The 12,360-nt window shown below is 40.1% G+C and overlaps 1 protein-coding gene across 2 annotated transcripts in view; it reads left to right on the top strand.

Annotated features, from left to right (window-relative positions):
• NCALD (neurocalcin delta) overlaps window positions 1-12,360 on the top strand; it is a 435,454-nt gene that overhangs the window by 205,472 nt on the left and 217,622 nt on the right. The window contains exon 2 of one of the 2 annotated variants that reach the window (XM_060196355.1): window positions 6,038-6,091. The exons of the other annotated variant lie outside the window; for it this stretch is intronic. The gene's annotated coding sequence lies outside the window, so the exon portion shown is untranslated. The remainder of the gene's footprint in view (window positions 1-6,037; window positions 6,092-12,360) is intronic. 2 annotated transcript variants of the gene reach the window in all.

The raw sequence follows: 12,360 nt of genomic DNA, 5'->3' as shown, positions 1-12,360 counted from the left end.
TAAAACTGATATAGATCAATATGGATTGTTGATACTTATTGGCTTGCTCTGCACACAGCTGTTTCCTATCTGTGAACCTCATCAGTATCAGTAAAATGAGGAGAATATTAACTGCTTTGTTCTACTGTTGGTAAAAATCAAATGGAATATACCTTAAGTATGGTAGGTGTTATGCAATGTCAATTCCTCTTCTATTTCAGGTTTGTCAATGATATTTGAATGTTACAATGAATTGTACATAAATTGTAATTTAATTATTACAAAACCTTGCTTATTTAATCAGAATCTACATCTATTTATGTAGGACTGAAACACCTGGATTATTTTAGTATTTTATTTATTTGTTTCTAATGATAGACACAGAGAGAAAGATACACACAGAGAGCTACCAGAGCACTGTTCAGCTGTGGCTTCTAGTGGTGCTGGGTATTATTAAAGCTGGGGCTTTGGAGCCTTAGGCAAGAAAGTCCTTCTATCCCCGTTTTCTGGAGAATCTTTATCATAAAAGGGTGCTCGACCTTGTTGAATGCCTTTTCCAGCATCAGTCGATATGACCATGTGACATTTGTCTTTCCTTTTGTTGATGTGATGGATTACAATAGTTCATTTGAGGATGTTTAACTATCTGTTTACCAGGGATGAATCCCACTTGGTCTTGGTAAATTATTCTCTTGATATGTTGATAGGTTCGACTTGCCAAAATTTTGTTCATGATTTTTGCATCAGTGTTCATCAGGGATATAGGTCGACAGTTTTCTCTTCTGGTAGAGTTCCTTCCTGATTTGGGGATAAGAGTGATGTTGGCCTCACAGAATGTGTTTGGTAGTGTTTGTCTTTCTGCGATTTTCTGGAATAGCTTGAGAATAATAGGTGCTCTTTTTTGAAAGTCTCATAGAATTTGTTAGTAGAGCCATCTGGGCCTGGGTTTTTATTCTTGGAAAGAACTTTGATGACTTGTTCAATTTCTAAACTAGTGATTAGCTTGTTTAAGCTACCTACCTCCTCTTGGGTTAGGCTTGGCAGGTGGCATGATTCTAGAAATGCATCCATCTCTTCTAGGTTGTTCAATTTATTCCTGTAGACACGTTTATAATATTCACATATGATTCTTTGTATCTCATCATCTTCAGTTGCAATTTTATCTCTCTCGTTCCTGGTTTTTTTAAATTTCTTTATTGGGAAATTAATGTTTTTACATTTGACAATAAATACAATAGTTTGTACATGCATAACATTTCCCAGTTTTCCATATAACAATACAACCCCCACTAGGTCCTCTGTCATCCTTGGACCTGCATTCTCCCCTCCCACCCACCCCAGAGTCTTTTACTTTGGTGCAATATGCCTGGTTGTTTTTTAAATCAAAGCTTTCTCCCTTTTTCTTTTTGTGAGTATAGCCAGTGACTTATCTATTTTACTTATACTTTCAAAGAACAAGTTCTTTATTTCCTCAATCTTTTGGATCATCTTTCTGGATTCTATTTCATTAATTTCTGCTCCAATTTTGACTGTCTTCTTTCTTCTGATGACTTTTGAGTTTCTTTGTTGCTCCTTTTCTAGTTGACTCACTTGTGATGCTAGGTACCTTACTTGAGATCTTTGCTCTTAAGCCTACTTCATTTTTTTTTTAATTTTATTTTTTATATTATTCATTATAATTATTTAATTTTTAGTAAACTTGCTTATTTCTTTATTACCATATCATTGCTCAGCTCTGGTGTATGGTGGTGCAGGGGATTGAACCTGGGACTTCAGAGCCTCAGGCATGTGTTTCTTTTACATAGGCATTAAGCTATCTACCCCCACCCTGTTAAGTCAACTTCTGAGGCCTCTTAACTTGAACTGCATTCAAAGTGTTCTTTAGGCTTTGCAGTTCTGTTTGAAGTTTTTTTTTTTTTTTTTCTCTGTATAATTGTTTGGTAAAATGATCACTTAGCTCTTGAATCTTTACTTTCTTAAATTGATTTCATAATGAATTTCCTGAACTAATGTCTCCATCATTTCTTCTAGTTCTAGGTCTGTCTGGTCATTCAGGATTTCCATCATTGCTGTCATCATTTCTCAGTTTCCACATTTAGTGTTCTTTTATTATTGTGCCTAAAGTGTTTGATTTCCCTGCTTATGTGTCTTGATGGGGATGGGAAGATTTTATCCTGAGTCACTGGGCCAGGTCAGTGACCTTGATGTCAATATAGGGTCTCTGTGCTGATGTTCCAGCCTCTGTGGGACAAAGGCATTGGAAACTCCAGAACCCATAGTTGTAAAGTGGTAAGGTTTTAGGTGATTTTTTTTCAGTTTTGACAGTGTTTCTTTGTTTGTTTTTTGCTAAAACTCAGACCTGGAAGTGGTGTTTCTCTGCTGCAGATCTAATTTTGTACTTAATATCTTTGAGCACAGGTTTTCAGTCCTTGGAATTGCTCCCTCACCCTCTTTCCTTCTACAAGCCATATGTGTCTGTACTCACTTATGGCATAGATGACTTACTTACTTATCTACTTACCAACTTACTTTCTCCTTCTTTTTTTCTTTCTCCTCCTCCTCCTCCTCCACCTTCTTCTTCTTCCTCCTCTTCCTCCTTTAACATTCATGTCTTTAACTTGGACCCAGAAGTGATCAGCCTCAGCTGCCAAAGTAACAGTCTGACACCAATTATCTTATACTCTTGTAAATCACTATTAAATCACTAATTAAGATATAATAAAAATAAATTAATTGAAAATAAATATGATGATAATAATAAGATTGCATTTCTTTTTTGTATTTTCTTTTTAAAACTATTTTTAATTTAATTTATTTATTATTGGATAGAGACAGAAATTGAGATGGAAGGTGGAGGTAGAGAGAGAGACAGAGACACCTGCAGCCCTGCTTCACCCCTCATGAAGCTTTCCCCCTACAGGTGGGGGCCTGGGGATTATACCTTTGTTCTTGCGTACTATAGTATGTACACTTAACCGAGTGCACCACTGCCTAGCCCCATAAAATTGCATCTCTAAATTGAATACATAAAAATTATTTTATATGGAGATAAAAAGAGTGTGTTCTATACTTGAATGGTCTGTCTTTTCTTCAGTAATAATAAAAATATGTGCATATATAAACATATATAATTGCATATATGCATCTTATGATTTGAGTCACAGCATCATGACTTCGGTGTGAATCATAGCATCTGAAGACAGTTCAGGAACCTCCATCAATCAGGAGCCAATCAATAGTGAAGTTGAACTTTGAGTACTGGGCATAACAGCAAGGGCGCTTGAAGGCAAATAAAATCCTATTCAATTTGCTCTGTCTGTACTTAATGCCCATGTTTCCTAAAGTGGAGAGAACTAGCTTTACTCTCATTTAAATACTCTAACAGTACTCTAACTGGGGAATGTTATGCATGTACAAACTATTGTATTTACTGTTGAATGTAAAGCATTAATTCCCCAATAAAGAAATAAATTATTTAAAAATAAATAAATAAATAAATAACAGTGGGAGAACATGGCATGGTATTCCTTAAAATGCTGTCATTATACATGTGTGTCAAGTAGAGAAGTACTGACTGCCCAGTGTTGGAAGTGGAGTTCACCCTGCAGGGTTCTGTCCTTTATCTGTTGACCAGTGAGTGAGGATTCACTGACACAGCTCCAGCTTGTGCCGCTAAGTGGTCAGCTGTGTTGTGAGTATATCTAGCTTATGCTGGGTGCCCCTGAGAGGACAAAGACTATCTGTTTCCAGTTTAATTGTGTTTTGTAGTATGAGACATACTTGTCCAGATGAATAAATAGTAAGCCTGTTCTACTTCCTGAGGAGAGTTAGGGTTAGATTCTGAAATTCAAACTAAGTTTATTGACTCACAATGAAAACAAAATGTAAAGTGCTATTGGATTCTATTCACAAGCACTTGTCAGCATGGCAAAAATGCCATATTTGGGGTTAAAGTTAGATCTGAATGCTGAAACCAGAAACCATTCTGTTCACCTTCAACATGAGAGGACTTATTTGAATGTTAAAAAGAGCTGCTAAGAGCTGGAAAAATAGCTTGACTTGGACAGTGTGCTGCTTTGCCATGTGAATGAAGCTTTGGTGCCATGGCTTCTTTCTCTCTGTTTCTAAAAAACAAGGGGGCCAGGTGGTGGCACTGAGTTAAGCGCACATAGTATGAAGCGCAAGGACCCAGGCAAGGATCCTGGTTCAAGCCCCTCGCTCCCCACCTGTAGGAGGGCCGCTTCACAAGCAGTGAAGCAGATCTCTCTTTCTCTCTCCCTCTCTATCTTCCCCTCCTCTCTCAATGTCTCTCTGTCCTATCCAAAAAAAAAAAAAAAGAAAGAAAAAATGACCAATGACCACAGGAGCAGTGGATTCTTAGTATAGGCACCAAGCCCGAGTGATAAACCTGAAGGCAAAATAAATAAAAATAAGAGGGAAAATAGTAGTTAAATGGTGTTGGTGACTAATCTCTTCCCCTAATACTTAAAACTTTTGAAAGTAGTGTTTATCTATAGGTTCTCAAACTTTCATGTCACAAGCATTGGTATTTGTATATGCAAACTAAATCATTTAAAGTAGCTATATAAGCTATATAAGTACTCAGAAAGGATTCAGTTAAGGCTTTGGAATAAAGTAAATTTAGCGAGCTATATTTATTTATTCATAAACTGTAAACTTCCTGATAGACAGATCACAAAGGACTAACTTGACATATCAGAAGGACATATCCAAGGTAAGAGCCTGGGGTTTATTTTAAAACCTTTATCTCGCAAGTGATAGATAGGTATTATGGTATTTTTAGTTACAGCAATATAAAAAAAATCTTCTTACAAGAGCTCAGTTTTTTCTTATTCATAATAACTTATGTATTTTAGTAGTATAGATATTTAAAAGAGGCTTGAGCTTATTTAAAAAATCTTTTGAAATATAAGTTTTTAAGGGGAAAAGACTGTTAAGTAGATTTTTTTTCTTTTTTCCTCCAGGGTTATTGCTGGGCTCAGTGCCTGCACCATGAATCCACCCCTCCTGGAGGCCATTCCCCGCCCCCCCCCCTTTTTGTTGCCCTTGTTGTAACCTCGCTGTGGTCACTATCATTGCCATTGTTGATGTTGTTCGTTGTTGGATAGGACAGAGAGGAATGGAGAGAGGAGGGGAAGACAGAGAGGGGGAGAAAAAGATAGACACCTGCAGACCTGCTTCACCGCCTGTGAAGCGACTCCCCTGCAGGTGGGGTGCCAGGGGCTTGAACCGGGATCCTTACGCCGGTCCCTGCACTTTGCGCCACATGCGCCTAACCCACTGCGCCACCGCCCGACCCCCTGTTAGGTATATTTTTAAGTTTTTTTATATTTATTTATTTTTCCCTTTTGTCGTCCTTATTGTTTTGTATTATTGTTATTGATGTCGTCATTGTTGTTAGATAGGACAGAGAGAAATGGAGAGAGGAGGGGAAGACAGAGAGAGGAAGAGAAAGAAAGATAAGACACCTGCACACCAGCTTCACTGCCTGTGAAGCAACTCCCCTGCAGGTGGGGAGTCAGGGGCTTGAACCGGGATCCTTCCGCCAACCTGCTGTCCTACTGCCCACGGAAGTCTGCTTGGCATCCTGCTAGCATCTGCAACCTGGTGGCTGAAAAGAGAGTTAACATATAAAGCCAAGCAAGTTGTTGACTAATCATGAACCATTGCACAGTGCCTGATAACTCTTCGGAGAGGTTGCTAAACCTTTTTGGTGTTCCCTCTGGCCTGAACCTGAGTTTCCTGAACATACTTGTACCTTGTACCTTGTTCATGCCCATTTTTAAGGAACTGTGTAAATATCAACAGAAGTGAATTCTAGACTCCCTCACTGCCTTAACGCCTTCTCTTTCCAGGCTAGTCCTTTCTGCAGAGTTCCATCGTCATCCCATCCTTGCCCAAAACCACTGATAACTAGACCCAAGTTATTGGCAGCTTTACAGCACTCTGCCACTAACATAGGTGGGAATAAATGACCTTACAAACAGTCCTTATGGTGCTTGCATTTAGAGTAGCTGTTTTGTTTATTTTCTTGTAGATCATCTTAGCTTCGGCCTCCTGGAACTAGCCAACAACTAACAACAACTATAAAGTAAGTGTACCTTTTACTTGTCTTTTAACCAGTGAAAGTGGAAACCATAGTTTTGTTCAATCATTTTCACAGTAGACAGTTTTGTTATAATATTTTTGGGTGAGCGAATAGCATAATAAGTCATATGTAGCCCCCCTCCCCAAAATTTGTGGAAAGGATAATAGAAATAAGTAGCTGTTGGCTCTTCTTATTCCAAAGGTACAATGGATCTCTAGAGTTGCAACAGTTAACTAATAAAGTAAAGGTCAGATTTTGCTGGCTTTCCTCACTTTTTTGCTTGGGGTTGTTTTCTTGATTGGTCTTAAATAAAGAGTTCTTTCTTACAGATACAAAATCAGTTAACATAAATAAAGGTAACCTTTCCTGCTTGTGAAGGAAGTATCAAGTGAGAGCCCAGAACAGCATACAGCAATTCTTTATTGGAGCTGAATCCACCGGAAGGCTTTAGAGAACTTGCCAAGGTTGTTGGTTCATGGTCATATTTCCTCTTGCAAGAGTTTAGACCTGGCTTCATCATATTTATTTGCCACATGTATAAATGTGAGCTGGGGAGAGCAGCTTATGCAATGCCTGGTCACCAAAGGTCTCAGGTTCAATTCGTAATACCACCACCAATCAGAACTGTGCAGTGCTGTGAGAAAAACATAAAAAAATAGTATCTCATCTATTATTGAGATTATTGATATTACTTATTTCTTTATTATATGATTGGAACAATCACCAGAATTTCTTACCTAGTGGGCTGGGTTTAATTGGAAATAGGTTCATTTCCTTCCTTCCTTCCTCCCTCCCTCCCTTTATTTATTTATTTATTATTTTAATTTATTTATTGGAGATAGCCAGAAATTGAGAGGGGATGGGGTTATAGAGAGGGAGAGTGATAGAGAGATACCTGCAGACCTGCTTCACTACTGGTAAAGCTTTCCCCCTGCAGGTGGGGACTGGAAGCTTGAACCCAGGTCCTTGTGCATTGCAATATGTGCACTCAACCAGGTGCACCATCATCCGGTTCCGAAGTAGATTCATTTTCAAAGCAGTCTTTCTGTACAGTATATCTGTGCTCAGACTTTGTGCATAGACATTTTGCATTTTGCATCATGGTGGCCAATCTTTTTGTGCAAGTGCTAGGAGGCAGCAATGGCATTGGTTGCAGATGTCTAGGTCAACAAGGGCTCAGCAAGCCCTCAGCAACACAATCATTCTATCTCTTTATTCAGTACTGTTCTCAGGAGCCGGAAGCCGGAGCCATCACTTAATCCCACAGGCATCTCTCCTTTTCCCTCAGTTTCCTGTTACTGCTGTATTCTATGCTTGGCCATTCTATTTTTGTCTTATTCCCTGATTGTTTGCTCTTGATAATTTTCTCTTCAGAGATAGTGTGATATTTTTGAGGACAAAGACTCCCTCTTGTCTTTTATGTATTCTGCTGCTCAGAGTCCTTCATATTTGACATCTATATGCAGCCATTACTCCATATGCATCCAACTGTTTCCCACTGGGCCATGTGATTCTCAAAGCCAAAATCTGACCAAACATCTTCATGACGTGTCCAGAAGACATATTCAGTGCTCAATCATTGGTAGGCCAATTGAAAGAATAGAGGATGCTAGAGTTTTGTAGGCACTGAGTCCTCTAGCAGCAAAAATGGGTATATCAAGAACTCAGTAAGATAGGGGCCAGGCAGTGGTGCACCTAGTTAAGCACTACAGTGTGTAAGGACCCAGGATTAAGCCCCTGGTCCCCACCTGCAGGGGAAAAGTGTCACAAATGGTGAAGCAGGGCTTCAGGTGTCTATCTCCCTTTCTATTCCCCTCTCCTCTCTCAGTTTCTCTCTGTCCTATCCAATAAAAAATGTCAAAGATCAGAGATAAAGAGATAATTCTGGAGGCTGGGCAGTGGCACACCTGCTTAAGTACACATGGTACCTTCTGCAAAGACCTGGGTTTAAGTCCCTGGTCCTCACCTGCAGGGGAAAAGCTTCACAAGTGGTGAAGCAAGGCTGCAGGTGTCTCTCTATCTCTTTCCCTTTCTCTATGCCCCTTCCCCCCTCCATTTCTCTTTATCTTTAACTAATAAATAAATAAGTAAAAACATTAAAAAAAACTCATGAAGATAGTCTAGGAGCACATTTTTCCTGCATGTAAGAACATAATTCTGTAAAATGAAATATGGAAACATTACAGTTTATGGTTCTCTGGACAACATTGCTTGTGGGCCCAGAGAAGAAAAATGTGACTGAGGAATGTTACAACAGTCTTAAAAATGTTGCTTGTGGTGCATAGAAGTAAAGCAAAAAACACAAAGCCTAGAGCATGTACCATTCTGGAAGGAGAATTTATAAAATGAAGTGTGAGGGAGCCAGGTGGTGGTGCACCTGGTTAAGTGCACACATTGCAGTGTGAAAGGACCTAGGTTCAAGCCCCTGGTCCCCACCTGCAGGGGGAAAGTTTCACAGGTGGTGAAGTAGGGTTGTGGGTGGTTCTCTCTTTCCTTCTCTATCTCCTTCCTCCCTCTCTCTGTCTCTATCCCATAATAAATAAATAAAGAGGGGAGATTGCAGTGGTTTGCTGCAAATTTCTCAAGTCACCTGGCTTGTGATTTCACACTTCTCTGAATTTTTCTTTGGAGATGCATTTATTCTTATCATAAAGTCCTTGTCAAAAGAAGTGATTTTTTTTTTTTTAAAAAAAAGAAAAGAATGTTTTCTTACCAGTCTTGTTTACACCTTGCCATCCTGCTGTGTTTAAGATTGGTCTTTCACATTCTTCATGGGGTGTTTCTATTTGTGTGTGTGTGTGTGTGTGTGTGTGTGTGTGTGTGTGTGTATGTGTGTAGTTAAACTTGCCAAGGGATGTTTCAAGCTGTTCTGTTTTAAAGAATGGGAAGGCAACGCAGACCTGTGGAATCCCAGCATGACAATGAAGAGGCACAGAGCTATTATGAGCCTGTAACCAACTGTGCAAATTTGCGCATTCAAGTATTGTAGATACTTGCCAGCTCCTTTTGTGCATCTTGTTACAGAGATGATATAGGGCATGGCTTCTTGTGGGAGCTGATACCTCCTTGGAAGTTACCTAGAGAAATGTGAAAAGTGATTCTTTTATAAAGCAGAGTACTGGGGCTGGGTGGTGGTACACCTGGTTGAGCACATATATTACAATGCTCAAGGACTGGGGTTCAAACTCCTAGTCCCCATCTGTAGGAGGAAGGCTTCACAAGTGTTGAAGCAGGGTTGCAGATGTCATTGTCTCTCCTCCTCTCAAACTCCCCCTTTTTCTTGGTTTCTGCTGTCTCTAGCCAATAAATAAAGATAATTAAAAAAATTAAAAAACGGAATACCATTTAATTCCCTGGAGCTGAACTTGAAATGATGCCCAAGTGCCTCCTGATCCTTTCCTCCTTGTCCTCTATCCTGTCCTCACTTGGGTTTTACCCTTCTTGTCTGCCTGAAAAGTTTTCCCTGCACTCTATGTTCAGATGATGCTTGTTCTGACTGCAAATCATGGTGGTGACAGAGGTAAACAGGACTGGAAAGCTGGAGACTCTTCTGTTGGTATGCTTCTAGTTCTGCTTCTGGGATCCTTTCTGTTACATTGCTTGACGTTGTGGTCTATTTACATGGTCATCTTGTTACATTGGTTTGGTCTCACTCCCCCTGCCTCCGGGAGATTTGGTTTAGCCCCTGCTAGTTTCGCGCTTTTTCCTTCTCCCTGCCCCCTATCCTATATACTTCTGAGTTCCTGATGCTGCCACTGGAGGAGAAAGATGCAAGACAGATTTGTGTGGTGATTAGGTTAGATTAGTTTTTTGAATCGTTGGCTCGTGAATAAAAAAATACAGCTTCTCCACTCAGCCATATGTCCCTGGTCTTTGTCTCCCACCGTGAAGCTAGCCCGGCATACTGGCGCCCCGAACACTTACGACACTCTTCCTTTGCTTTCTAGAAATGTGGGATCCAGTAAGGTTGAGTGAATATAGACAGAAGTTGCTCTGGTTACCAGCGTCTTAATTATGACAATAGTAGCTCCTAGCACTTGGCTCAGTAGTGTTGGGGCCAGCAAATATTACTCTTTCTCTTCTGAGCATTTTTATTTATTTTGTTTTTTCTTGGCTTCATCCTTCCAGAACCTTCAAATTACTCATCCTGTAGGCCTCAACTTCCCTTGTAGCTTTCTGTCTTTCCCTATTATGCCTATTCTGCCGACTCCACTTTGGCCTTGCCTGGTAGATAGAAGTTGATAACTCAGTATCCTTTCCTTATGTGCCAGTTGCCTCCTGCCAGAATTTTTTTCATTATTGAGGGATTAATGGTTTACAGTTGACAGCAAAATACAGTAGTTTGTACATGTGTAACATTTCTCAGTTTTCCACATAACAATACAACCCTCACTAGGTCCTCCTCTGCCATCATGTTCCAGGACCTGAACCCTTCCCACCCTCCTAGAGTCTTTTACTTTGGTGCAATACACCAACTCCAGTCAAGTTCTGCTTTGTGTTTTCTCTTCTGTTCTTATTTTTCAACTTCTATCTGTGAATGAGATCATCCTATATTCACCCTTCTCTTTCTGGCTAATCTCACTTCGCATGATTCCTTCAAGCTACATACAAGATGAAGTAAAGAAGGTGAATTCACCATTTTGAATAGCTGAGTAGTATTCCATTGTGTATATATACCACAATTTACTCAGCCACTCATCTATTGTTGGACACATGGGTTGCTTCCAGGTTTTGGTTATTACAAATTGTGCTGCTATGAACATAATTATACACAAATCTTTTTGGACAGGTATTTTGGTTCCCTAGGATATGTCTCCAGGGAAGAATTACAGGATCATAGGGTAGGTCCATTTCTGGCCTTCAGAGAGTTCCTCAGACTGTTCACCAACAGAGGTTGGACCAATTGATATTCCCACCAGCAGTACAGGAAGGTTCCTTTGTCCCCACAACCTCTCCAGCACTTGTTGTTGCTGTTGTTTTTGATGTATAACATTCTCACAGGAGTGAACTGGTATTTCATTGTTGTCTTTATTTGCATTTCTCTGACAGTCAGTGACTTGGAGTAGTTTTTCATGTCTGTGAATATTCTGTTCATATCCTCCACCCACTTTTTGAATTGGGTCATTTGTTTTTTGTTGCTAAGTTTGGTGAGCTCTTTGTATATTTTAGTTATTAGTCTCTTGTCTGATGTAAAGGATCATGATGGCATGTAAAAATATTATCCCTGCCTGTGAAGAGTCTCTTTGTTTGGCCGATGGTTTCTTTTGCTGTGCAAAAGCTTTTCAATTTGATGTAGTCCCATTCCTTTTTTTTTTTTAATTTTTTATTTAAGAAAGGATTAGTGAACAAAAACATAAGGTAGGAGGGGTACAACTCCACACAGTTCCCACCACCCAATCCCCATAACCCACCCCCTCCCATGGTAGCTTTCCCATTCTCTAGCCCTCTGGGAGCATGGACCCAGGGTCGTTGAGGGTTGCAGAAGGTAGAAGGTCTGGCTTCTGTAATTGCTTCCCCGCTGAACATGGGCGTTGACTGGTCGGTCCATACTCCCAGTCTGCCTCTCTCTTTCTCTAGTAGGGTGTGTCTCTGGGGAAGCTGAGCTCCAGGACACATTGGTGGGGTCTTCAATCCAGGGAAGCCTAGCCAGCATCCTGGTTTCATCTGGAACCTGGTGATTGAAAAGAGAGTTAACATAGGAAGCCAAACAATTTGTTGAGCAATCATGGATCCCAAGCTTGGAATAGTGGAGAGGAAGTGTTAGGGAGGTACTCACTGCAAACTCTAGTGTACTTCTGCTTTCAGGTATATATTTTGCAGTAGTTTATGGATACGTGTGCACATATGCTCTCTCTCACAGAAACTGGTGTATATCTAGGTTATGGGACTTTGTTAGAAAGTGAACTACCTGAGATGAAATTAGAGTGTACTATAAAAGGAAAGGTCTCACCCGAGTAATGAAGCTGAAGGGTTGTCATTCCACACGTGAAGTCTCTGGATACAGTCTGAGGTGAATTGGTTAGGTTGTGATCGGCGGATGCAATATTATTTGGTTTGGGTTATTTTAAGTCTTCCTTGCAATTGGGTTTGTATCATCAAAGATGCTATTGAGATTTAGATGGGAAAGAGTTCCACCAATATTTTCCTCTAAGTATTTGATAGTTTCTGGTATAACATCCAGGTCCGATCCATTTGGAATTGACTTTTGTCAGAGTCCAAAAATGACATCAAGAGAGGCAGCAAAGAGCAGGAGGAGGAGTGTGTCTATCTGT

This window comes from Erinaceus europaeus, chromosome 1, assembly GCF_950295315.1.
Source record: "Erinaceus europaeus chromosome 1, mEriEur2.1, whole genome shotgun sequence".
In the NCBI taxonomy this organism is placed as follows: Eukaryota; Metazoa; Chordata; class Mammalia; order Eulipotyphla; family Erinaceidae; genus Erinaceus; species Erinaceus europaeus.
The sequence above is the reverse complement of the archived record's forward strand: the minus strand, read 5'-3'. Positions and strand labels throughout refer to the sequence as shown.